The 23,919-nt window shown below is 43.0% G+C and overlaps 1 pseudogene; it reads left to right on the top strand.

Annotated features, from left to right (window-relative positions):
• The first annotated feature begins 958 nt into the window (after positions 1-958).
• On the top strand, positions 959-23,804 carry LOC135975156 (olfactory receptor 10A4-like; annotated as a pseudogene).
• Positions 23,805-23,919: the final 115 nt, after the last annotated feature.

The raw sequence follows: 23,919 nt of genomic DNA, 5'->3' as shown, positions 1-23,919 counted from the left end.
CCCAAATGTCAACTTTTTAGTCTTATATACATTGGCGAATCAAAGAAATGTGGGGCAGGAAGGGACCTTCAGAGGTCATAGAGTCCAGTCCCGTGCAGTGAGCCAGGATCAAGTCAACCTAGTCTTCTTTATAACACTCCTTAACACCCTTGAAGACTGATATCAGGTCCCCCATTTGTCTGCTTTTCTCAAGACTAAACATGCCCTATTTCTTTCATCTTTCCTCATAGGATCAGGTTTTCTAAACCTTTCATCATTTTTGATGCTCTCTTCTGGACTCGCTTCAATTTGACCCCATCTTTCCTAACTTTGTGAAACATGTTCAAGGCAATGGTTTATTGTTTAATCCTTTCTCTGATTTTATTACTCCAAACTTAATAATAACACTTAACAACCCCGTTAAAAGCTTTCATCCAGAGATATGAAAACACTTTACAATTGTGATGGGGCTTCAACTCCCCTGCTCCAGCTCCTAAACCCATTCCCTTTACAAAGTCATCAAATGTCACCCATGCTCCTGATTCCCAGCACCATCCTGAACCACTAAAACCCCCTCCCTTCCCAGAGGGCAGAATAGAATCCAGAAGTCCTGACTACCTGTGTCCCTATACTCTAACCCACTGCTCCTGCCTCAGAGGGCAGAATAGAACCCAGGAGTCCTGACTCCTATATCCCAGATGTTCTAACTTGCTACTTCCCACTCCTTTTCCACAGGTGGAAATAGACTAAGATAAGTTTTTAGTATAGATCAAGCCCAAGAGAAGATAAATCAGAAGATTCCTGACAGAGATGAGTAAGGTCCAAAAGACCGAACAGCGGAGCTGGGTGTGCACAGAGAGATGAGAAAGGTGACAATGGTGCAGCTAACTGTGACTCTATCTATCTATCTATCTTTCTATCTTGATATACCCCTCAGCTATCATGATATACCATGCAAACCCTTCAGCTATCTATATCTATGTGGTCTCAAGAGGACAGAGATATGGAGGGAAACCTAACTGCAGTGACTGAGTTTATCTTTCTTTTTGGGCTTGTCAGACCTCCAGCATCTGCAGCCCCTTCTATTTGTCCTGGTATAGCCTGATCTATATATTATGTATTCATTATATTGATTACTTAAGAATTCTCAATTATCACCTTGAGGGTTGACAGCTCCTTATCCCAAGATTAGGCCCAGTATTATTAAAATTACTATATAGTTGGGAACCTCGATGTGCACAATTGCAACACGCACACTATAGGAACTCCTCTGTATTTACAAATAGTTTATTAATACTTTTAGCAAAGTCACAAACACTCTGACTCAGAAAGGTAGATAGACAAACTACAGAATGTACATTTGAACATCCATATACTCACACCATCTCTTGAAGGACAACCTGAAATGTGAGCCATTGTCTTCCCCATCACTGTCACCTTTCTCTTCTTTACCGGTGGCCATCATTCTGGCACCTTGCAAGAGCTACATCTCTCTCACCCCCTGCTCAAGGCTGAGATGTAGCTTTTATAATATGTTCTGTTGACCCCACTATGTCTAATGCATATTCAGTAGGGGTTTTTCCCCTTTTCCTTATTTGTATTTCCTCTACTAATGTTTGGGTATCCCATTTGCTGGGAATGGGCAACTGAGAATGGATCATTTGATGATTACCTGTTCTGTTCATTCCTACTGGGGCACCTGGCATTGGCTACCATTTGAAGCCAGGATCCTGGGCTAGATGGACCTTTGGTCTGTCCCAGCATGGCCATTTTTATGTTCTTATGTAGGTTAGTATGCTGATATGTGTAACTACCATTTCAGCTGATGATCACACCTGTCACCCCTTCCTCAAGAGGATTTGAGGTTATTACGTCCACGTTCACTTTGGTGGCATTTACTGGAACATTCCACCTCCTACCATTGAGCAAGCTCTTCTTAGTTCCCAAATCTAAAGGTAACTGTTAATCTCTGTCAAGGGGTATGGCATACTTAACCACACTTATGCTAACTTATGCTTCAGCTAATATCTTACAGGCCTGTAGGTTTCTTGCCTTATGGCTGAATATAATGAAAGCAGCGAATATAGTAAAGACAAGCTAGCCATATGGACTGCCATGGTCTTATTCATCTACCTTACCACCCTGATAGGAAATGTCCTCATCATCGCTGTCACAGTGGCTGACCTGTCCCTCCAGATCCCCATGCATTTCTTCCTTGGGAACTAGTCAGTCTTGGAGATCTGCTACACCTTGGTTGTCATCCCCAAGACCTTGTCCAAGATCCACTCCGAGTGGCAGGCCATCTCCTTCCTGAGCTGTTCAATCCAGATATATTTCTTCCTTCTCTTTGGCCACATGGAATGCTGCATGCTGGCTGTGATGTCCTCTGACCATTATGTTATCATATGCAACTCCATGCATTACTTACTCGTCCTGTGACGAAAGATCACTGTTATCTTGGCAGCTGTGGTATGGATCATATGCAAGGTGGTGCCGTGTGAGCAAATGGTGGCCACATTCATGTTACCCTTCCACTGGCCAAATAAAATCAACCACTTCTTCTGTAACATCCTCCCAGTGCTTAGGCTGGTGTCATAAACATACAGCTAAGGGTAGCATAAAATCCCTCTTTACCCTGTAAGGGGTTAATTCCTCTTTTACCTGTAAAGGATTAAGAACTCAGGAACCTGGCTGACACCTGACCAAAAGGACCAATAACGGGACAAGATACTTTCATATCTGGGGAGGAGGGAGGCTTTGTCTGTCTGTTCTGTGTGCTTCAGCACAGATCAAGGAAGCAAGCAATCCAGCTCCTATAAAGTTTGTAAGTATTTAGCAAGGAAATGTGTTAGTTTACTTTTATTTTGGCTTGTGTTTTCCTTTGTGTAAGAGAGAGGTTTATGCCTAGTTTTGTAACTTTAAGGTTTTGCCTAGAAGGGAGATCCTCTGTGTTCTTGAGTCTTTTGTTATTCTGCAAAGTACTTACCACCCCGATTTTACAGAGGTAATTCTTTTACCTTTTCTTTAATTGAAATTCTTCTTTTAAGAACCTGATTGATTTTTCATTGTTTTAAGATCCAGGGGTTTGGGTCTGTGTTCACGTTTACCAATTGGTGAGGATATTATTCTCAAGCCGCCCCAGGAAAGGGGCTGTAGGGGCTTGGGGGATTATTCTCAAGCCTGCCAACAAAAAGGGGTGTAGGGTCTTGGGGGGATATTTGGGGAAGGTAGGGCTCCAAGTGGCCCTCCCTAAATGTTTGTTTAAATCACTTGGTGGTGGCAGCGTTACTTAATCCAAGGTATAAGAGAGAAATTGTGCCTTGGGGAGATTTTAACGTACGCTGGTAGAAATAAGCTTAGGGGGTCTTTCATGCAGGTCCCCACATCTGTACGCTAGAGTTCAGAGTGGGGAGGGAACCCTGACATGGTGGCAGAGTGGTGGGATCATTTTGAACCAGAGATCATTTTGAACCGAAAGTCCAGTAGGATTTTTAAAGGACAATTTTTTTCCCTTTCTGGCTATTTAGAAAGCAGATAGAAATCTTATCTCTCTTTGCCTGGAGGCAAAGGTATCAGGTTCTTGTAACAAAGGGATTTTTTCTTTTTTTTTAGCTGTGAGCAGCTGGAGATTTTTGTCTCTGCCTGAGGGCAGGGTAGTTAACGTTCTACAAGGGAAAATAGAAGCCAAAATAAAAGGTAAAGAGGGATTTTATGCTACCCTTAGCTGTATGTTTATGACAGCTGGTGAGCAGGGGCACATCCCTCACCGATGCCATTCTCACCTTGCTCACTGTGGTGTTCACAATAGTCCCCTTGATCCTGATCATCATCTCCTAAGCCAACATCAGCTGCCCCATTCTGAAGAGGTGCTCAGGTGAGGGGAGACACAAAGCTTTCTCCACCTGCACCTCACATCTCATCACAGTCACCTCATTCTATGGCATCAGTTTGATCATAGAATCATAGAAGCATAGAAGATTAGGGTTGGAAGAGACCTCAAGAGGTCATCTAATCCAACTCCCTGCTCAAAGCAGGATCAACACCACCTAAATTATCCTAGCCAGGGCTTTGTCAAGCCGGGCCTTACAAACCTCTAAGGATGGAGATCCCCTCCTCCCCCTGAAGTAATCCATTCCAGTGATTCACCACCCTCATAGTGAAATAGTGTTTCCTAATATCCAACCTAGACCTCCCTCACTGCAACTTGAGACCATTGCTCCTTGTTCTGTCATCTGCCAGCACTGAGAACAGCTGAGCTCCAGCCTCTTTAGAACCCCCCTTCAGGTAGCTGAAGGCTGCTATCAAATCTCCCCTCACTCTTCTCTTCTGCAAACTAAACAAGCACAGTTCCCTCAGCCTCTTCTTGTAAGTCATGTGTCCCAGCCCCCTGATCATTTTTGTTGCCCTCCACTGGACTCTCACAAATTTGTCCACATCCTTTCTGTAGTGGGGGGCTCAGAATTGAACACAATACTTCAGATGTGGCCTCACCAGCGCCAAATAGAGGAGAATAATAACTTCCCTCGATCTGCTGGCAATGCTCCCACTACTGCAGCCCAATATGAGGTTAGCCTTCTTGGCAACAAGGGCACACTGCTGGCTCATATCCAGCTTCTCATCCACTGTAATCCCCAGGTCCTTTTCTGCAGAGCTGCTGCTTAGCCAGTCGGTACCCAGCCTGTAGCAGTACATGGGATTCTTTCGTCCTAAGTGCAGGACTCTGCACTTGTCCTTGTTGAACCTCATCAGATTTTTTTTGGTCCAATCCTCCAATTTGTCTAGGTCACTCTGGATCCTATCTCTACCCTTAACCATATCTACCTCTCCCCGCAAGTTAGTGTCATGTGCGAACTTGCTGAGTGTGCAATCCATCCCATCATCCAGATCATTAATAAAGATGTTGAACAAAATCTGCCCCTGGACGGGCCCCTGGGGCACTCCTCTTGATGCCAACTAGACATCGAGCCGTTGATCACTACGCATTGAGTCTGACAATCTAGCCAGCTTTCTATCCACCTTATAGTCCATTCATCCAATCCATACTTTTTTAACTTGCTGGCAAGAATACTGTGGGAAACCATATCAAAAGCTTTGCTAAAGTCAGGATATATCACGTCCACTACTTTCTCCATATCCACAGAGCCAGTTATCTCATCATAGAAGGCAATCAGGTTGCTCAGGCATGACTTTCCCTTGATGAATCCATACTGACTGTTCCTGATCACCTTCCTCTCCTCCAAGTGCTTCAAAATAGTTTCTTTGAGGAACTGCTCCATGATTTTTCCAGGGACTGAGGTGAGGCTGACCGGTCTGTAGTTAACCGGATTCTCCTTGTTCCCTTTTCTAAAGATGGGCACTATATTTGCCTTTTTCCAATCATCCAGGACCTCCCATGATCGCCAAGTGTTTTCAAAGAAAATGGCCAATAGCTCTGCAATCACATCAGTCAACTCCCTCAGCACCCTCAGATGCATTAGATCTGGACCATGGACTTGTGCATGTCCAGCTTTTCTAAGTAGTCCTTAACCTGTTATTTCACCACTGAGGGCTGCTCACCTCTTCCCCATACTGTTTTGCCCAGGATAGCTGTGGAGGAGCTGACCTTGTCTGGTAAGACCAAGGCAAATAAAGCATTGAGTACTTCAGCTTTTTCCACATCATCTGTCACTAGGTTGCCTCCCCCATTCATTAAGGGTCCCACACTTTCCCTGACCTTTTTCTTGTTGCTAACATACCTTTAGAAACCCTTCGAGTCACCATTCACATCCCTTGCTAGCTGCAACTCCAGTTGTGTTTTGGCCTTAGAATCATAGGATATTAGGGTTAGAAGAGACTTCAGGAGGTCATCTAGTCCAATCCCCTGCTCAAAGCAAGACCAACACCAACTAACCAACACCAACTATTTCAAACCTTCCTGATTACACCCCTGCATGCTCGAGCAATATTTTTATACTCCTCCCTAGTCATCAGTCCAAGTTTCCACTTCTTGTAAGCTTCCTTTTTGTGTTTAAACTCATCGAAGGTTTCTCTGTTAAGCCAAGCTGGTCGCCTGCCATATTTTCTGCAAATCTGTATGGTTTATTCCTGCCTCCTCAATAAGGCTTCATTAAAATACAGCCAGCTTTCCTGGACTCCTTTCCCCCTCATATTTGCCTCCCAGGGGATCCTGCCCATCCGTTCCCTAAGAGAAGTCTGCTTTTCTGCTTTTCTGAAGTCCAGGGTCCGTATTTTGCTACTCTCTTTTCTTCCTTTTGTGAGGATCCTGAACTCAACCATCTCATGGTCACTGCTGCCCAGATTGCCACCCACTTCTACTTCCCCTATCAATTCTTCCCTGTTTGTAAGCAGCAAGTCAAGAGGAGAAGGGCCCCTGGTTGTTTCCTCCAGTAGTTGCACCAGGAAATTGTCTCCAACACACTCCAAAAACTTTCTGGATTGTCTGTGCACTGCTGTATTGCTCTCCCAGCAGATGTCAGGGTGATTGAACTCCCCCATTAGAACCAGGGCCTGTGTTCTGGAAACTTTAGTTAATTGTCCAAAGAAAGCCTCATCTTCCTCATCCTCCTGGTCTGGTGGTCTATAGCACATGCCCACCATGACATCACCCGTGTTGCTCTCACCTCTAAACTTAACCCAAAGACTCTCAACAGGCTTTTCTCCAGTTCGATACTGGAGTTCTGAGCAATCACCACTTTCCTACATACAGTGCAACTCCTCCACATTTCCTCACTGACTGTCCTTCCTGAACAGTTTATACCCATCCATGACAGTGCTCCAGTCATGTGAGCTACCCCACCAATTCTCTGTTATTCCAATCACATCATAGTTCTTTTATTGTTCCAGGACTTCCAATTCTTCCTGCTTGTTTCACGGGCTTCTTGCGTTCATGTTCATGCACCTAAGATAACTAGCTGATTGCCCTGCTTTCTCAGTATGAATCAGGAAGCCCTATTATTGCCTACATGAGGCCCGGTTCCAGTGTCTCGGTGGACACCGAACGAGTCCTCACCCTGCTCTACATAGTGATTATTCCAACATTCAACCCAATCATATACAGCCTGAGGAACAAAGAAGTAAAGGAGGCTCTGAGTAAACTCTTGAGCAGTAGTGGGATTTTCGCATTCTTATCAGTTTGTTTTTCTCATCACTGAGCCCCATTCAAATGTCTCAACGTGGGAGGTCTGACAAAGTGGGAACATGTCTGTAATATTTCTTACGGATATGATGTATGATTTGGTTTCTCTTTTCAATTGGGCATTGCTGCCTGATCAAATGCATAGAGTCAAACCAAACAGATTGTAAAGTGGACTGTTAAAGAACCCAGGAAGAGTAAAACAACCACACTGGTCTATCAGCCTCTGAGGTACCTGCTTCAGAGAGCTAGGACAGCAATGGGCTAGGTCATTGGTTGGGAGGGCTACAAAGGAAGTGGTCAGCTTGGCCGGAAGCTGACAGAGGGACCCAGAGCCAGCAGGATGAAGGCTGACAGCCAAACCGAGCTGGAGGTGAATGCCAAGTGTAGCGAAGACAATAGGTGCACAGGTCTCTTTGCTATTTTTTAAAACTGCTTCTCTACGCTCAGGGCACGATTTGGACAAATATTCCTGCTTCTGTGTCACTGAAAACTATTACTGACCCCAGGCTCTGGAAGGGGAACTCTGGCCAGGTCCAAGTCCAGCTAGACCTGCTAAGTTGCATGGTTGGAACCCAGGTGGAAGTAACTTGGAGACCCAGTCAGAGAGTGATTTGATTGTGGGGTCCCACATCAGAAAGAAGTGGAGTCATGAGCCATCCATGAGAAAGGGGTATTCTCAGGGGACCGGAGATGGGCCTCAGAAGGAGCAGCCTACCCAAGAGGCTCCTAGAAGGGCAAATCCCTCATAAAGTCTGGGCTGTAGGTTATCTCAGCCACACTTTAAGAAAGATGTGGACAAATTGGCGAGAGTCCAGAGAACAGCAACAAAAAATGATAAAAGGTTCAGAAAAGGTGAGACAAAAAATATGAGGAAAGGTGAAAAAAATGGTATGTGTAGTCTTGAGCATAGTAGAGAGAAAGAGCCTGGAGCACAGGCCCTGGTGCAAGATTTAAGGACTGAACTAGAGACTGTGAACCAAAGTCTGGCCATGTATTCAAGCAGATGCTTACAAGTTCACTGTCCAGTGCATGAACTTGGAAAAGTTGTTGCTAGTGTACTAGGCACTAGATATTTACATACATTTATTCCAGTTAGTACAGATATATCCCAATCTAGTGCAAGATAAGATGGTATGACAAAATAATGAATAGGGATGTTTTACCCAAGAAATCAGAAATAAGGGGAGGTAACACAGAGATGTCAGGAAATATGTAAGGCGGTGCGTAAGCTGTTTATTCCAGTTGTTTGCATCAGCCTATAAATATCAGGGTACTTTTCCTTAACCCTTTGTCCAGCCGAGGAGGCAGTGGTAAGTCCTGTTTGCTGCCTGATCTCAGTCCGTTGGATCAGGCCTACATGTGTTAGTGTATCTGTAACCACAGAGCCAGAGCACTAGGACCGTGCTCCATTGACAATAAACCTGGCCGAGTGCCTTCACCACAGAACCAAGCCTGTGCTTTCTTTATGGGATCTGTTGGAATCAACATGTCCTGTATTCCAGGACAGAACCGCTGAGCAGCCTAAACAGCATTACTGAGGAAACGATGTTCCAGCCTTCAGCATTTATCAGATTTGATAAAGAGCTGATATAAAGACGACTGTGTTCAATTGCTCTCCATGCCCACAGAAGATAGGACAATAATGTGCTTACTCTGCAGCAAGGGAGATTTAGGTTAGATATTAGGAAAAACTTCCTAACTCTAAGAGTGGTTAAACTTTGGAACAGGCTTTCAAGAGAGGTTATGGAATCCCCATCATTGGAGGTTTTTAAGAAAAGTCAGACAAAAAACACCCGTCAGGGATGGTATAGGTTTACTTGGTCCATACTTGGAGGAGAGGAAGGTGATCAGGAACAGTCCTACCATGGTGCAGGGTTTGGACTTGAAGACTTTTGGAGATTCCTTCCAGCTTGATATTTCTATGAAAGCATCAGGGACGGGACCTCTGGGGGATGGGTCGGGTCAGGGGTGTCTGGTTTTCAGCCATTAGAAAGTTGGCAACCCTACCAATGCCTTTTTAAATGAGTTAGCCACTGTGTGGCGGGCCTTCAACAAAAGAGAATGAGGGAGCCCTGTTGCTTCAGTGTCTATCACACTCCATGGGTCTAGCACTCACCTGAGAGATAGAAAAGGCCTGTTCAAATCTGTTCTACCCTTCAGGAATGGGGGCAACTTGAATCAGTGGTATCCCACATCCCAGGTGAGTACCCAAGCTGCTGGGCTGAAAGTTGGCAGGGTGTTCTTCTTGCCCTCTTCAAAATGACATAGTGTGCCTGACACCACGACAGGCTTTGCAGCTGAGAATCTCGAGAATCTGCAGCAGGGACTTAAGGACCTACCTGCAAGAGAGGACTTCAGACATCTATAGAGCTACATAGCAACTTGCGAGTTCATGAATGACAGAGGTGTCTCAATATTGGCCTTTGACTCCTAAAGGAGCAGTTAGGCTCCTAAATCCCAGCTGTGACACTAACTCTACATCTCTATCTGTTATGGTTTCTAAGACAACCTTGAAAACATGACATGAGTGAAACAAGTATGGCAATAGCTGCCTGAATTTGCAGAGAGCCTGACACAATAGATCTGAAATGTGATTTGCCTCCTACATTTCAATGAGTGGTGTGACAAATTGGCCCAAACAGGTACCAGTCTGGTATATTCAGACCCAAATTCTGAGCCCCATGTGAATCTAACCCCTCTGAGTCTGGACAGTGATTGGTCACTGTCCCTAGCTTTGGGTTTCTTTCAGGCCTTGTATACCCTATTACTTACTTTAGCATAACTTATATCACTCAAGGGTGTGAATAAGCCACCCCCAAATGGCTTAAGTTACACCAATGTAAGCGCCAGTGTGGACAGCACTATGTCAGCAGGAGAGCTTTCTCCATCAACATAGCTACTGCCTCTCACGGAGGTGGTTTTATGATACCAATGGGAGAGCTCTTTCCCATCAGCATAGAGTGCCTTCACCAGACACACTACAGCAGCATAAGTGCAGCTGTGCCACTGTAGTGCTTCGAGTGTAGACTAGCCCTCAGGAACAGTCCCAGGTGCATATACTATGCGTAACTCCCGTCTTTGGCAGTGGGAATCTGAAGTCCACCTGGATTAAACACTAAAACACGGGTCTCATTCCTCCCCACCTCCAGTTACTTAGACACATTCCCCTTTACCTGGCAGTGAGCCCAGAAAATCTCTTCTGCAACAATGCAGCAGAAAGTAAGAGACACAAACACTTTACTATTTACAACACAACACTAGAGTAACAGATCTTAGAACAACATTCTCAATGCATCCCCCTCAGTCTGATCTCACCGCCCTCGCAGACCTGGTTCTGGTCAGCCTCCTTAGGTAGGCAAAGTCTCTTCACCACAGAACAGACCGATGTCGGGATTGGACTTATTTGGACCTAGGTGTCCTAAACCAACAAGAAGTTTGCAATGCAAGCTGAAGGTCTCAATGAAGATCACAATCACAGAATTGCTAAAGCACATAGGCATGATATACCACTGGCCACATACACATGTAACTCTGCATCATGAAGTTTGTCAGTGAATTTCCCAGGTGTTTTTTATGCTTGTTTTTAACAGAAAATGTTGTTGGCAGGACTTAGTGGTCATTGTCGTTGTCACAGAATCATAGAAATGTAGGGCTGGAAGGGACAATGAAAAGTCACCAATTCCAGCCCCCTGAACCGCGGCAGGACCTAGTAAACCCGGACATCTCTGGCAGGTGTTTGTCCAACCTGGTCTTAAAATCCTCCAGTGAGTGGGGATTCTGCAACCTCCCTTGGAAGCCTATTCCAGAGCTTAACCACTCTTAGAGCTATAGACAAGAATACTTCGGTAAGCTGCTTTCAGTTAAGTCTGCAGCTGTGGGGCAAGTAATTCAGACCCTGGGTCTGTGTTAGAGCAGTCGAGCGTGTCTGGCTCAGCAAGACAGTGTGCTGGGGTCCCAAGCTGGCAGGAAAAGCAAGGGCAGAAGTAGTCTTGGCACATCAGGTGGCAGCTCCCAAGGAGGGTTCTGTTATCTAACCCGTCACACCTGGCTGGGATGATTTAGTTGGTCTTGGTCCTGCTTTGAGCAGGGATTTGGACTAGATGACCTCCTGAGTTCTCTTCCAACCCCAATATTCTATGATTCTATGAGATCTGGAACTACATACCTTCTTAAACAGGAGGGTGAAAATCTAGTCTGATTGAAATCAATGGCAAAACTCCTTTTGACATCAATGGATCCAAGATTTCACCGTTCCTGGCTATTATAGACATCAGCTTTTGCCAGAGGTACAAACAAGCTCCCAAATGTCTTGAGTTCCAGCTGTGACTCTGCACCCCATATTCTTCATACAGATATTATTATATGATAATGGCATAACCATAATGTGTTTTATGCAAAATAGGTCACGTGAGATATCATTGAAAAGGTTATGATTTACTGATTCTGCTATTTGTAGCATGTATCATTTTTGTATCTGAAGTTAGGAATATTGGCTGTGTATCTGTGTTACAAATGTATTTATACATGGGGAACACCCACTAGACAAAAGGCTCTCAGTCTAGATGGCTGGTTCGGAAGGGCCCATTCAAGTTAATGAACCATTAGGGAGAACAATAGGTATTAGAAGAAGCTTATTTCCCACCTGGGAGCCTTCCTGAGGACACTGCAAACAGCCTCTGACTCATTGCTGCTGTGACACCACAGGGACAAGTGACCAGGTCACCTGGTGCTGGACTCCATCTTGGAATACTAGTGTTTTTCCACTGACTGGTGTGGGAACCAAGCTTTCAAACAAAGGGTTCACACCATATTCAAAAGCTATTTAAGGCAGGAGAGTGACATCATCATGGGTCTCCACTGACTCCCTGCCCAAGAAGACTCCTGGAAATACCTGAGGAAGAAAGACTGAACTGGGGAGAAGTGCTGGACCCAGGGTAAAGGGATTTTTAACCTGTGAATGGAACACCTGGGTATTTTAAGCTGTAAGTTAGTGCAGCTTGCCCCTTAAGAGCCTGCAGCATGCTGGTGTCATCACTTAGGATGAGGACCTGCTATTTCTATCCAACCTCTTTAGTATATTAAACTTATTTTGTGTTTTTATTTATTTGCTAGGTAATCTGGTTTGATTTGTTTGCTATCCCTTGTAATAAGTTAAAATGTATCTTTTGTAGTTAATAAATTTGTTTTTACTTTGTCTAAAACCAGTGTATGTGTGAGTCACTACTTTGGACAGAAATCTGTTGTATATTTCCTCTCCACATTGAGGGAGGGGATGAATTTCATGAGCTTATGCTGTACAGTTTGCTGTGCAGTGCAAGATGGTATAATTTTGGGTTTACACTCCAGAGGTAAGTGTGTACCTGAATAGCTGAGCAGTCTCTTAGTTGAAACCTCCCCATGCAGAGCTGATCACAGCATCTGCATGTAACTGCAGACTAGTGTGTCTCTTCCTGTATGTGTGCTGGTAAAAATGTAGTCTGGAACCTGGGAGAGGGCTTGGCAGGCTGGTAACAACAGTACAGTGTAAAGGGAGCCCAAGCTGGTGGGTCAGGGGGGCTCAATGGTACTCTAGTTACCATTGGCACCCCAGAGGGAACCCGTCACACCAGCCTTGTCTCCATTGTTGTTTGCCAGGGGTCACACTCTGTCTGGAACTCAATACTATATACAGAGCAAGCCACTGGTAGAATAACATTGATTTACATGCAACAAAATACTTCTGCCCCTTTTCAAACCAAGCAGGTAGACATATTTCGGGATCCTGGGGACCTTCCAGTTAGAAGTAGAAATTGATGGAGTCTGCTATTTTCTTGTATGAAAACTTCTTTATTTAAAAGGAAGGTACAAAGTCCGGCTTCTCTGAATGCAGGAGGAACCAAGAACAGAAAGAGCAGTTTCTTAACTTACAGCCCCAAGCCTCTTAAGTCAACACCAACCTAAAAGCTCTCTCTCTAGCTTTTTCCGGGGTCTCACTAGGCTCATGGACTACTGCTTGGATTTCTTGCTTTTTTAGCCTCTGCCTCTCTCTCTTTTCCTATCTGTTCTCAATTTCTGTGTGTTCTGCCTTCCCCTTGGACCCTCGGTCCCCCAATTTCTCCCGCTCACACACAAAACACAAACACTACTCAGCAAAAGTGCTTCTCCTATTCAGTCCAAACTCCTGGGCATGTTCACAGCCTCCTTTTGTCTTAGGTGGGATGCTTCTGATTAACTTGTCCTAATTGAAGGGTACTTCACACCCAATATCAATGAGGTTTGTGATTCATGCAGTCATTGATACCCCACAACATAACAAAGCCACCCAGAGAAAGTTCTTCCTTAGACCCTAAATAACCCTGCAGTCACCATGGATTTCCTCAGTGCATCCTTCACCATGTCATTCCGTAGGGTGGGGTCAGGATGCAGAAGAAAAGTGATACCATCTTGTCCATGTTGGAGGACACCAACACTGGCAGCCAAGCCTACATAGAGAGAGCTAAGCCACAGAATATGTCAGTGACTGAAGTGTGGACACCGAAGGTGGACAGAGCTTTCTGGAGACCATTTTCCAAAGGTGTCTGCTGTGCCATCCACATGATGCAGTCATAGGAACCGGTGGTGAGGAGTAAGGGACTACCAGCTAGGACCCACATCAGGGTGCGACTCATGAACTTGTCTGAGCAGGAGAGCTTTGCCAGGGGGACAAAGTCACAGAATAAGCAGTAGATCTCAGTGGCCATGGACACTGCTGAGGTGAGGATGGATGAGACCAGGAAGCCAGAGACCCAAGTGACTGCTGACAGCTTGAAGCACAAGGTGTTGCACATGACAGTGGAGTATTGCAAAGGGTGGCATATGGCCAAGTAGCGATCATATGCCATAAGTACCAGGAGGACATCTGTGTAATGCACCTACTGACAGAGATTGACCTGCTCCCCAGCAGAAGCCCAGCCAGTATCTTGGGCACTGTCACTGGGGTGTATCAGATTTCCAGGAAGGTGAGGTTGTTGAGTAACAGGTAAGGCAGTGGCAGTGACTATGTCAATGATGGAAGTGTTGGTGACAATGGTCAGGAGGCAGATGATCAGGAACATCACAAAGGGCATTCACTGCAGCTCCGGGGATGTTGAAAAACCATGAGAATGAACTCAGCCACTTCAGTTCGGTTAGCATCTTCCATGGCACTCGCATCTGCTTGATCTGTGGGAGAAAAAAACTAGTTAATATGAGGATTGCTGAAGCAGAGCCAAAGCCTGAGAAGGGCTGAGAGCGAGAGAGAGAGAGAACTCTGAGGTTTCATTTTCTGAAGAATTTAAAAAAAAATGAGGAAAGAAGACACTTTTCATAATGTTTTCATTTAATCAAAAAATAAATTTTCCAGTTGAGCCTGAAGCTGTCACTTGAGGGATTGAGCTGGAGTCAGCAACAGGCCTTTTCAGAAAGTTCTGAGTCAGAGAGACAACTCACCTCTGTAAGGATGATTCATCTAAGGCCGTGGCTACACTTGAAACTTCAAAGCGCTGCTGCGGGAGTGCTCCCGCGGCAGCACTTTGAAGTGCGCATGTGGTCATGCGCCAGCGCTGGGAGAGAGCTCTCCCAGTGCTGCAGGTACTCCACCTCCACGAGTGGATTATCTTATATTAGCGCTGGGGCACTGTTTATACTGACGCTTTACAGCGCTGTAACTTGCTGCGCTCAGGGGGGTGTTTTTTCACACCACTGAACGAGAAAGTTGCAGCGCTGTAAAGCACCAGTGTAGCCATAGCCTAAGGGCTCATCTAAAGGGTGGGGTAGTGTGTTTACAGTGGTGTGATTTTTAAAAGCACACTAATGTGTTATGCACTAATTGGTCTGTGTAGACCCAGCTGGTGTGCATTAAAAGTTCCCTAGTGTGGTTTAATGCAGTCCTGTGTTCTCAACCAGGGGGTACATCAGTTCATTTAGATATTTGTCTAGTTTCACAACAGGCTACAGAAAAAGCACTAGCGAAGTCAGTACAAATGAAAATTTCATACAGAGAGTGACTTATTTATAGTGATCTATATACTCTACCAGGGTGGCCAAACTTGCTGACCCTTCAGAAGTTTGAGAGCCAGGATGCACCTACTGGTGCTCAGGGCTTCAACCCCGTGAAAGGCGCCTGACAGGGCTCGGGGCTTCAGCCCTGCTCCTGTTGAAGCCCTGAGCCCCAGCAGGTGCACCCCACAGGGCTGAAACTCTGAGATGACCCCCTCCACCACTGGACAGAAGCCCCTATCCCATCACCCCACTGCAAGGCAGAGGCCCAAGCTCCCCCACCCCCTGTCTGGAGGAAGGAGTGGGGGGAGGCTCTGTGAGCCGTACTTTAACGGTAGAAGAGCTGCATGTGGCTCATAAGCCACAGTTTGGCCACCCCCATACTATACTCTGAAATTTAAGTACAATATTTATATTCCAATTGATTTATAATTATATGATAAAAAATAGAAAGTACACAATTTTTCAGTAATAGCGTGCTGTGCCACTTTTTGATTTTTATGTCTGATTTTGTAAGTACTTAGTTTTTAAGTGAGGTGAAACTTGGGGGTACGCAAGATAAATCAGACTCCCGAAAGGGGTGCAGTAGTCTGGAAAGGTTGAGAGCCACTGGTGTAGACAAGCCTAAATCGGGCTTACAGGTTCTGGCACTGATAGCAGGCCAGATTCTATGGCTCATTAGAGCAGCACCAAAAACAGAATTTCCATTCTGCAGCAAATTCTTACATTTTAACATTTGTTTTCATTCCAGCTTGAAATGAAAAGTCAATATTTTTACATTTCTCATGGAATGGAAATACAAAAAAATCTATTTAAAAATATATTAATTACATATTGACTTCATCACTGTCTATAAGTATCTATGTGAGTAACAAATATTTAACAAGGGGCTCTTTAATCTAGCAGAGAAAGGTATAAAGTAACATGATCCAATGGCTGGAATTTGAGGCTAGGTAAATTCATACTGGAAATAAGGCATACATTTTAACAATGAGGATAATTATACAGTGGAAGAATTTATCAAGGGTCATGGTGGACTCTCCATCAATGACAATTTTTAAAATCAAGATTGGATGTATTTTTTTCTAAAAGATCTGCTCTAGGAACTATTTTGGGTTAGGTCACTGGCCTGTGTTCTACAGGAGGTCAGACTAGATGATCACAATGGTCTCTTCTAGTCTTGCAACTTATGAATATTGTTCCAATAATATCAACTATTTCATTTCAATATGGTAGAAACATACCAAAACATAACATAATATAAAATAGTAAATATAATACAATTTAATACTGCATATATATAATATATATATATAAATATTATAATGTACTCTAGGAGTCAAAACCAAATACAACAAAATGAGAAAGTTGGGGAAAACGTTTTGACCGTATTGAAACAAAATGTTCTGACACCGTCAAAAATAAAGGAGAAAACTGAAGTGATTTCAACTATTAGGTCGAGTTTTGACTCACTCCCCTGTGTAAATAATAGCCACTAGCTTCACTCTGAGGGTTTCAAAGAAGTCTGAGGGAGTTAGACACCCAAACCCCGTTACTCATGGGATAGGAAGGGTGGACTAGTGGAGATGACTATGGTTTGGGAGACCAAGCCTTGGTGCCTGCCTTAGTGACAGATTTCCTGTGTGACATTGAGAAAATCACTTAGGGCTAGATTTCTAAAGGTACCTAGTGGGATTTTCAAACCAAGCCCCTAACACACATTGATTTCAATGGGTAGTAGGTCCCTTGATGCTTTAAAAAAAACCTCGGTGCCTAATTACATTTGAAAATGTGTCCCTGATTGAAACTTTTCCTCGGGGTAACTTACAAATGGGCATAACAGATCGGAAGGCCAGAAGTGTTCATTATGATAATGTGACTGAAGCTAAAGAACCTTACCCTAAGTCACAGAAGTGTTGTGCCAATAGTGGCTGGGATTTTCATACATCTACAGATTCCAAGACCAGAAGGGACCACTGTGATCACACAGGCCACAGAACTTCCCCCCAAAAATTCATAGAGCAGACACCACATTTTGATTTAAAAAATTTTCTGGGATTAAGAATGCACCATCACCCTTTGTAAACGCTTCCAATGGTTAATTAGTCTAGCTGTTAAAATTGTATGTCTTATTTCCAATCTGAAATTATCTAGCTTCAACTTCCAGGCATTGGACTGTGTTATACCTTCCTCTGAGATTTAAGAGAACATTATTAAATATTTGTTCCCCATATACATATTTATAGACTGTAATCAAGTAACTCCTTAACCTTCCCATAGTTAAGCTAAGAAGACAGAGGTCTTTGAGTCTAGTACTATAAGGTATGTTCTCTAATAATTTAAATAATTCTCATTACTCTTCTCTGAACCCTTTCCAATGTATCAACATTTGCACCACTGTCAAATATAGAGGTAAAATAACCTCTACATTACAACTCAAGGTTCCCTTGTTTATACATCCCAGGATCATATTAGCTCTTTGGGCCACTGCATCACACTGGAAGCTCATGTTCAGCTGATTATCCATCACAACTGACAAATCTTTTTCAGAATCACTGCTTCCCAGGATAGAGTCCCCCATCCTCTAAATATGACCAACATTCTTTCTTCCCAGATTATCCATTTACATTTAGCCATATTCAATCACACATTGTTTGCTTTCACCTCCTTTACCAAGATATCTAAATTACTCTGAATCAGTGATCTGTCCTCTTCAATATTTACCACTCCCCCAATTTCTGTGTCATCTGCAAACTTTATCAGTGATGATCTGATGTTCTCTTTCAGGTGATTGATAAAGGTGTTACATCTCATAGGGCCAAGAACCAATCCCTGCTGGACCCCGCTGGAAATACACTCACTGAAGAATGACTCCCACTTACATTTAAATTTTAATACCTATCAATTAGCCAGTTTTTAATCAATCTAATGTATACCATACTAACATTATATCATTGTAGTTTTTAATCAAATGTCAAACACCTTAGAGAGGTCTAAGTATATTATGCCAAAGGATCCTGAGGAAGTATATTATTTCAAAGGAGCCTAAGGAAGTTTGGTGTCCAAATCCTGTTGCCTTTCATTGCAGATGAACACCGAACTGCCAAAATCTAGTAACAATTCTGAGGTGCTCAGATACTGTGGTGCTGAGGTGCTCAGATACTGTGGTGATCAATGGCTCCATGCCTAGTTGGCAGCCGGTATCAAGCGGAGTGCCCCAAGGGTCGGTCCTGGGGCCATTTTTTTTCAATATCTTCATTAATGATCTGGAGGATGGCGTGGACTGCACCCTTAGCAAATTTGCAGAAGACACTAAACTGGGAGGAGTGGTAGATACGCTGGAGGGTAGGGATAGGATACAGAGGGACCTAGACAAATTAGAGGATTGGGCCAAAATAAATCTGATGAGGTTCAACAAGGAAAAGTGCAGAGTCCTGCATTTATAATGGAAGAGTCCCATGCACTGCTATAGACCAGGGAGCAAGTGTCTAGGCAGCAGTTCTGCAGAAAAGGACCTAGGGGTTACAGTGGATGAGAAGCTGGATATGAGTAAAAAATGTGCCCTTGTTGCCAAGAAGGCTAACGGCATTTGGGGCTCTATAAGTAGGAGCATTGCCAGCAGATGGAGTGACGTGATCATTCGCCCCATTAGACATTGGTGAGGCCTCATCTGGAGTACTGTGTCCAGTTTTGGGCCCCACACTACAAGAAGGATGTGGAAAAATTGGAAAGAGTCCAGTGGAGGGCAATAAAAATGATTATGGGTCTGGAGCACATGACTTATGAGGAGAGTCTGAGGGAACTGGGGTTGTTTAGTCTGCAGAAGAGAAGAATGGGGGGAGGGGGTTGGATAGCTGCTTTCAACTACCTGAAAGAGGATTCCAAAGAGGATGGATCTAGACTGTTCTCAGTGGTACCAGATGACAGAACAAGGAGTAATGGTCTCAAGTAGCAGTGCGGGAGGTTTAGGTTGGATATTAGGAAAATCTTTTTCACTAGGAGGGTGGTGATGCACTGGAATGGGTTACCTAGGGAGGTGGTGGAATCTCCTTCCTTAGAGGTTTTTAAGGTCAGGCTTGACAAAGCCCTGGCTGGGATGATTTAGTTGGGGATTGGTCCTTCTTTGAGCAGAGGGTTGGACTAGATGACCTCCTGAGGTCCCTTCCAACCTTGATATTCTATGATTTTATGATTCTATACATGGAAAGTTTTATGGGAGTTGAAGGCTTAACTCTCTCCTTTGAAAACCCTAGCCAAAGAATCAAATCAAACAGTAGTAAATGCAATTAGATTCTGATCTCAGCTAAACATACTAGTAAAGCCCATAGAACTCAATGGAGTTATTAAATTATTACCGAGAAGTAAATTTTCCAATTCAAGTTTGCATGAGCATCTTAACTTTGAAAATCCCCAAGGCACATGCCTCCAAAGGCCACAGAGACTATATTTGGTTTGGAAAGCATCATTGCTTTAGTGCTGTTGAATGCTGATCTGACATCTCATGCTCATTGGGCAAGTATTTCTTGCAGACGGGTATGTTTGAGTATCTTTGTATCATTTCAGTCAATGGGCCATAATCTTTTCACTTTAATAGAGTGTAAATCAAGAATAATTCCTTTGGTGTGAGACCAGAATCATTTAGATGTGAAAGAGACATGTCATATTTGAATGATTCTCAAAGGGAGCAAACTGACATACATCCAGTTATGGTAATTTATGCCAGCTGAGATATTAGTGCAGTTTTATGAAACGTTTTCTTTTTCATTTTTCTGAGCAACTTAAAATTGGCAGTGGGGATAAAGATGAGAAATGGTTATGTAATGAGACAAATTCTGATCATGGATACAATTTTCAAAAGCACCTAAATGACTTGGGTGCTTATGTCCAATTTTGAAAATTGACTGGGGGGCTCAAAAGCAGGTTTTCTTGGAAATCGGTGTTTTGACACCAGTGTAATGCTTTTGTTATTGGTTGAGTATAGATCTGATTGAAAGTTTTCTTTTGGAAAAAATCCTTTTTGGAGAAAATAGAATTTGTAATGAAAAAAATCTGTTTTTATGGAACATGCTGGGGTTTCAGTTATTTATGACACCTACTCCCCAAAAGGGAGGGTTAGGGGGGAGGGAGGCGGGAAATACAAATAAGAAAATAAATTCATTTTCATCAATAATTGTCACTGAAAAAATCAATCAGAACCAAATCAGGAGAGTCAGATTCTTTAGGTCCTACATATGCCCTATTTTTTTCGAGTGCAGATCTGTTGTGGCTGCATTAACATTTATGGTGTTTTATGGTGTGAATTAATACTGATATAACTGAACCTGGAAATTGTCCCATATCCAGAATTTGAGCATATATTAAATTTCTTGAACATAAACTAAATGGAAACCAAAAGTCTCATTTTCCTCTCATTTACACAGGTATGAATCAGGAGTAAATCTATTGAAATAAATGCAATTGCACTTGTGTAGAAGAGATCGCAAGGTTTTCTTTTCTTTCAGAATAACACAAATGGACAGATCCCCAGCTGGTATAAATTGTCCATAGATCCACTGGAGTCAATAAGCTAGATCTCTGGCTGAGCTCTATTGAATTCATTTTACTTCAGTTGAGGATGTTATCCATATATTTAATTTGCTTTCATTTAATAATTCAGCTGGACAAAAGAGTGAAGAATATTCTGTAAATCAGAGAACATAGGAGGTAGCTTGGAGTTGGCACACTTGCTCAGACCCTTGTCCATCTAACTCAGTATCCAGTCTCTGACAGTGACCAGTACCAGATGATGGAAACGATGGTGTAAGACCCTTAAGGAACAAAGATGTGGTGTAATTTGCTCTCCATGAAGGTCTCATCTTGATCTCTGACAGAAGCTGGTTCAAGCCTTCAGGTATAAGATGTTACATTTTCCCCAAAATTCATATTTTTAGAATTAACTATGATATCTCTGGATATGTTAATTATCCATGTAATCAGCCAACCCCTCTTTGAATGATTCTGCTTTGAACGTGTGAAGCAGAGGTAATTTCCACCTCTTGTGCCAACTTTCTAAGGGACCGTAATCCATCTGTGAACTGGCCACCCACTATTTGGCATCTGTATGTATCTGCCCCTGGAATTATCACCTGACAAAGAGTATTAGCAGATAAAAATCTGTTGGGCGATTGGGGCCAGATCCTGTTTTCAGCTCCAAGGGTGGAAATTTAAGACAAAGGACTTTACTCCAGATTTTCACCAGCATAACAAAACAGAATTAGAACTAGGTAGTTAAGGCCCTAATCCTGAAAACCCTTATACATAAATGTAAGCATGCTGCCAAGAAGGCTAACGGCATTTTGGGCTGTATAAGTAGGGGCATTGCCAGCAGATCGAGGAACGTGATCGTTCCCCTTTATTCGACATTGGTGAGGCCTCATCTGGAATATTGTGTCCAGTTTTGGGCCCCACACTACAAGAAGGATGTGGAAAAATTGGAAAGAGTCCAGCGGAGGGCAACAAAAATGATTAGGGGTCTGGAGCACATGACTTATGAGGAGAGACTGAGAGAACTGGGATTGTTTAGTCTCCAGAAGAGAAGAATGAGGGGGGATTTGATAGCAGCCTTCAACTACCTGAAGGGGGGTTCCAAAGAGGATGGAGCTCGGCTGTTCTCAGTGGTGGCAGATGACAGAACAAGGAGCAATGGTCTCAAGTTGCGGTGGGGGAGGTCCAGGTTGGATATCAGGAAAAACTATTTCACTAGGAGGGTGGTGAAACACTGGAATGCGTTACCTAGGGAGGTGGTGGAGTCTCCTTCCTTGGAGGTTTTTAAGGCCCGGCTTGACAAAGCCCTGGCTGGGATGATTTAGCTGGGAATTGGTCCTGCTTTGAGCAGGGGGTTGGACTAGATGACGTCTTGAGGTCCCTTCCAACTCTGATATTCTATGATTCTATGATTCTATGCTTAAGCAGAACTTCTTGCTTATGCATTTTTTCAGAACAGAGGCTCTAGTATCTTGTCTGAATGTGCATCCCGTCCTTTCCATCTTTTTAGAATGACAGGAGAGGATCTAGGGAACATAGAGTCATGGAATCAGGTCTTGTGGGTTTTATCTCTGGTTCTAGGAGTGGAGAGGGATCTAGTGTGGTAGAGACAGGGGCTGGAAGTCAGGTCTTCTGGGTTCCTTTCTTGACTGTGGTACTGACCCATTGTATGGAATTGTTCTGGTCATATTACTTTTCTTAATTCACCCCAATGTTCCTTCCTTGTAAAGCACTTTGAGATCTCAGATGCTGTGGTGATGGGGTCTATATATGAATCTAATAAAGATAGATTTACAGAAGAAGAAATAGTAATTCTTAATGTTTTTTGTCCATTTTCCTCCTGAATTCTAAGTTACTGTATGCTGCAAAATTTCTGCATCTTTATTTTTTCTCTTCTTTTTTCCTTAGTGTTCCCTTCTCATGCCTTTTTGAGTGTATTGCTTAGTTGAACTTTTCCTGTTTTTGTTTTGTAAATGTGTGTGTCCTCTCTTTCTTGGGGATTAGATGTCAAACCTTGTGTTTGTCTGTATTGGCATGAGGTTACTTGTACCCTTCATCTTTTTCTGTGTTTGGTCGCTATCCTCACTGATGTTTTGTTTGTTTATTTTTTGGCATTTTGGGGTGATTTTTTCTTGTCCATTGCTGACACAGGGAAACTATGTTTCAAAAACATACAATATCAAACAGGAAATATAGTTATTTTCAAAAACTGGAAAATTGTATTGTCCAACAATTAATTAGTTTGAGAACAAAACTGAAGAGAAATTAATGTTTTTTTAAAAGAAATCTTTGGAAAAGTTTAAAGACCAAACCAACTGAACAACCACCAAAATAACCCAGTTTGTACTGAAAACCAATGGAATTACAATGATTTCAGAATTTCAGATATTTTCAAAAATATGGAGCATGTAGTACTTATAGACTGTAATCAAATCACCCCTTAACAGTCTTTTTCGTAAGATAAATACATTTTGCTCCTGAAGTCTATCATTATAAGGTATGTTTTCCTATCCTTTAGTCATTTTCATGGCTCTTCTCTGAACCTATTCTCATTTATCAACCCCCTTCCTGAATTGTGGGCATCAGAACAGGATATAGTGTTTCAGCATTGATCTCACCAGATCCAAGAAGAGAGGTAAACTAACCTCTCTAGTCCTACTTGAGATTTCCCTGTTTATGCATCTCAAGATCAAATTAGCTCTGTAGGCAACTGTGTAAGACTGAAAGCTTGTGTTCAGCTGATTGTCTACCGCAACCTCAAATATTTTTCATAGTTATTGCTTCCCAGGACAGAGCTGCCTCTCAGGTAAGTATGGACTACTTTTATTGTTCCTAGATGTGTACATTTACATTTAGACATATTAATACACATACTGTTTTCTTGAGCAGTTTACCAAGCAATTAAGTTTACCAAGCAATCCAGGTAGCAATCCAAATCCGAGCAATCCAGATAGCAATCCAAGCAATTCAAGCAAACCACTTCTTTATTTATCACTCTTCCAATTTTTGCATCATCTGCAAACTTTATCCATGACTTTTTTTTTTTGTTTTCTTCCAGGTCATTGATAAAATGTTAAATAGTGTAGGGCCAAGAACTGATCTCTGCCAGACTCCACTGACAATTCTCCATTTGCAGTTAGATTTTGAGACCTATCTCTTAGCCAGTTTTTAATTCATTTAATGTGTGCCTTTTCAGTTTTATATGCTTCCACTTTTTAAATAAAATATCATGTGCTACCAAGTCAAATGCCTTGCATACATCTATGTATATTACATTCACTTTTACC

Source organism: Chrysemys picta, chromosome 13, assembly GCF_011386835.1.
Source record: "Chrysemys picta bellii isolate R12L10 chromosome 13, ASM1138683v2, whole genome shotgun sequence".
NCBI classification, from domain to species: domain Eukaryota; kingdom Metazoa; phylum Chordata; order Testudines; family Emydidae; genus Chrysemys; species Chrysemys picta.
The sequence above is the reverse complement of the archived record's forward strand: the minus strand, read 5'-3'. Positions and strand labels throughout refer to the sequence as shown.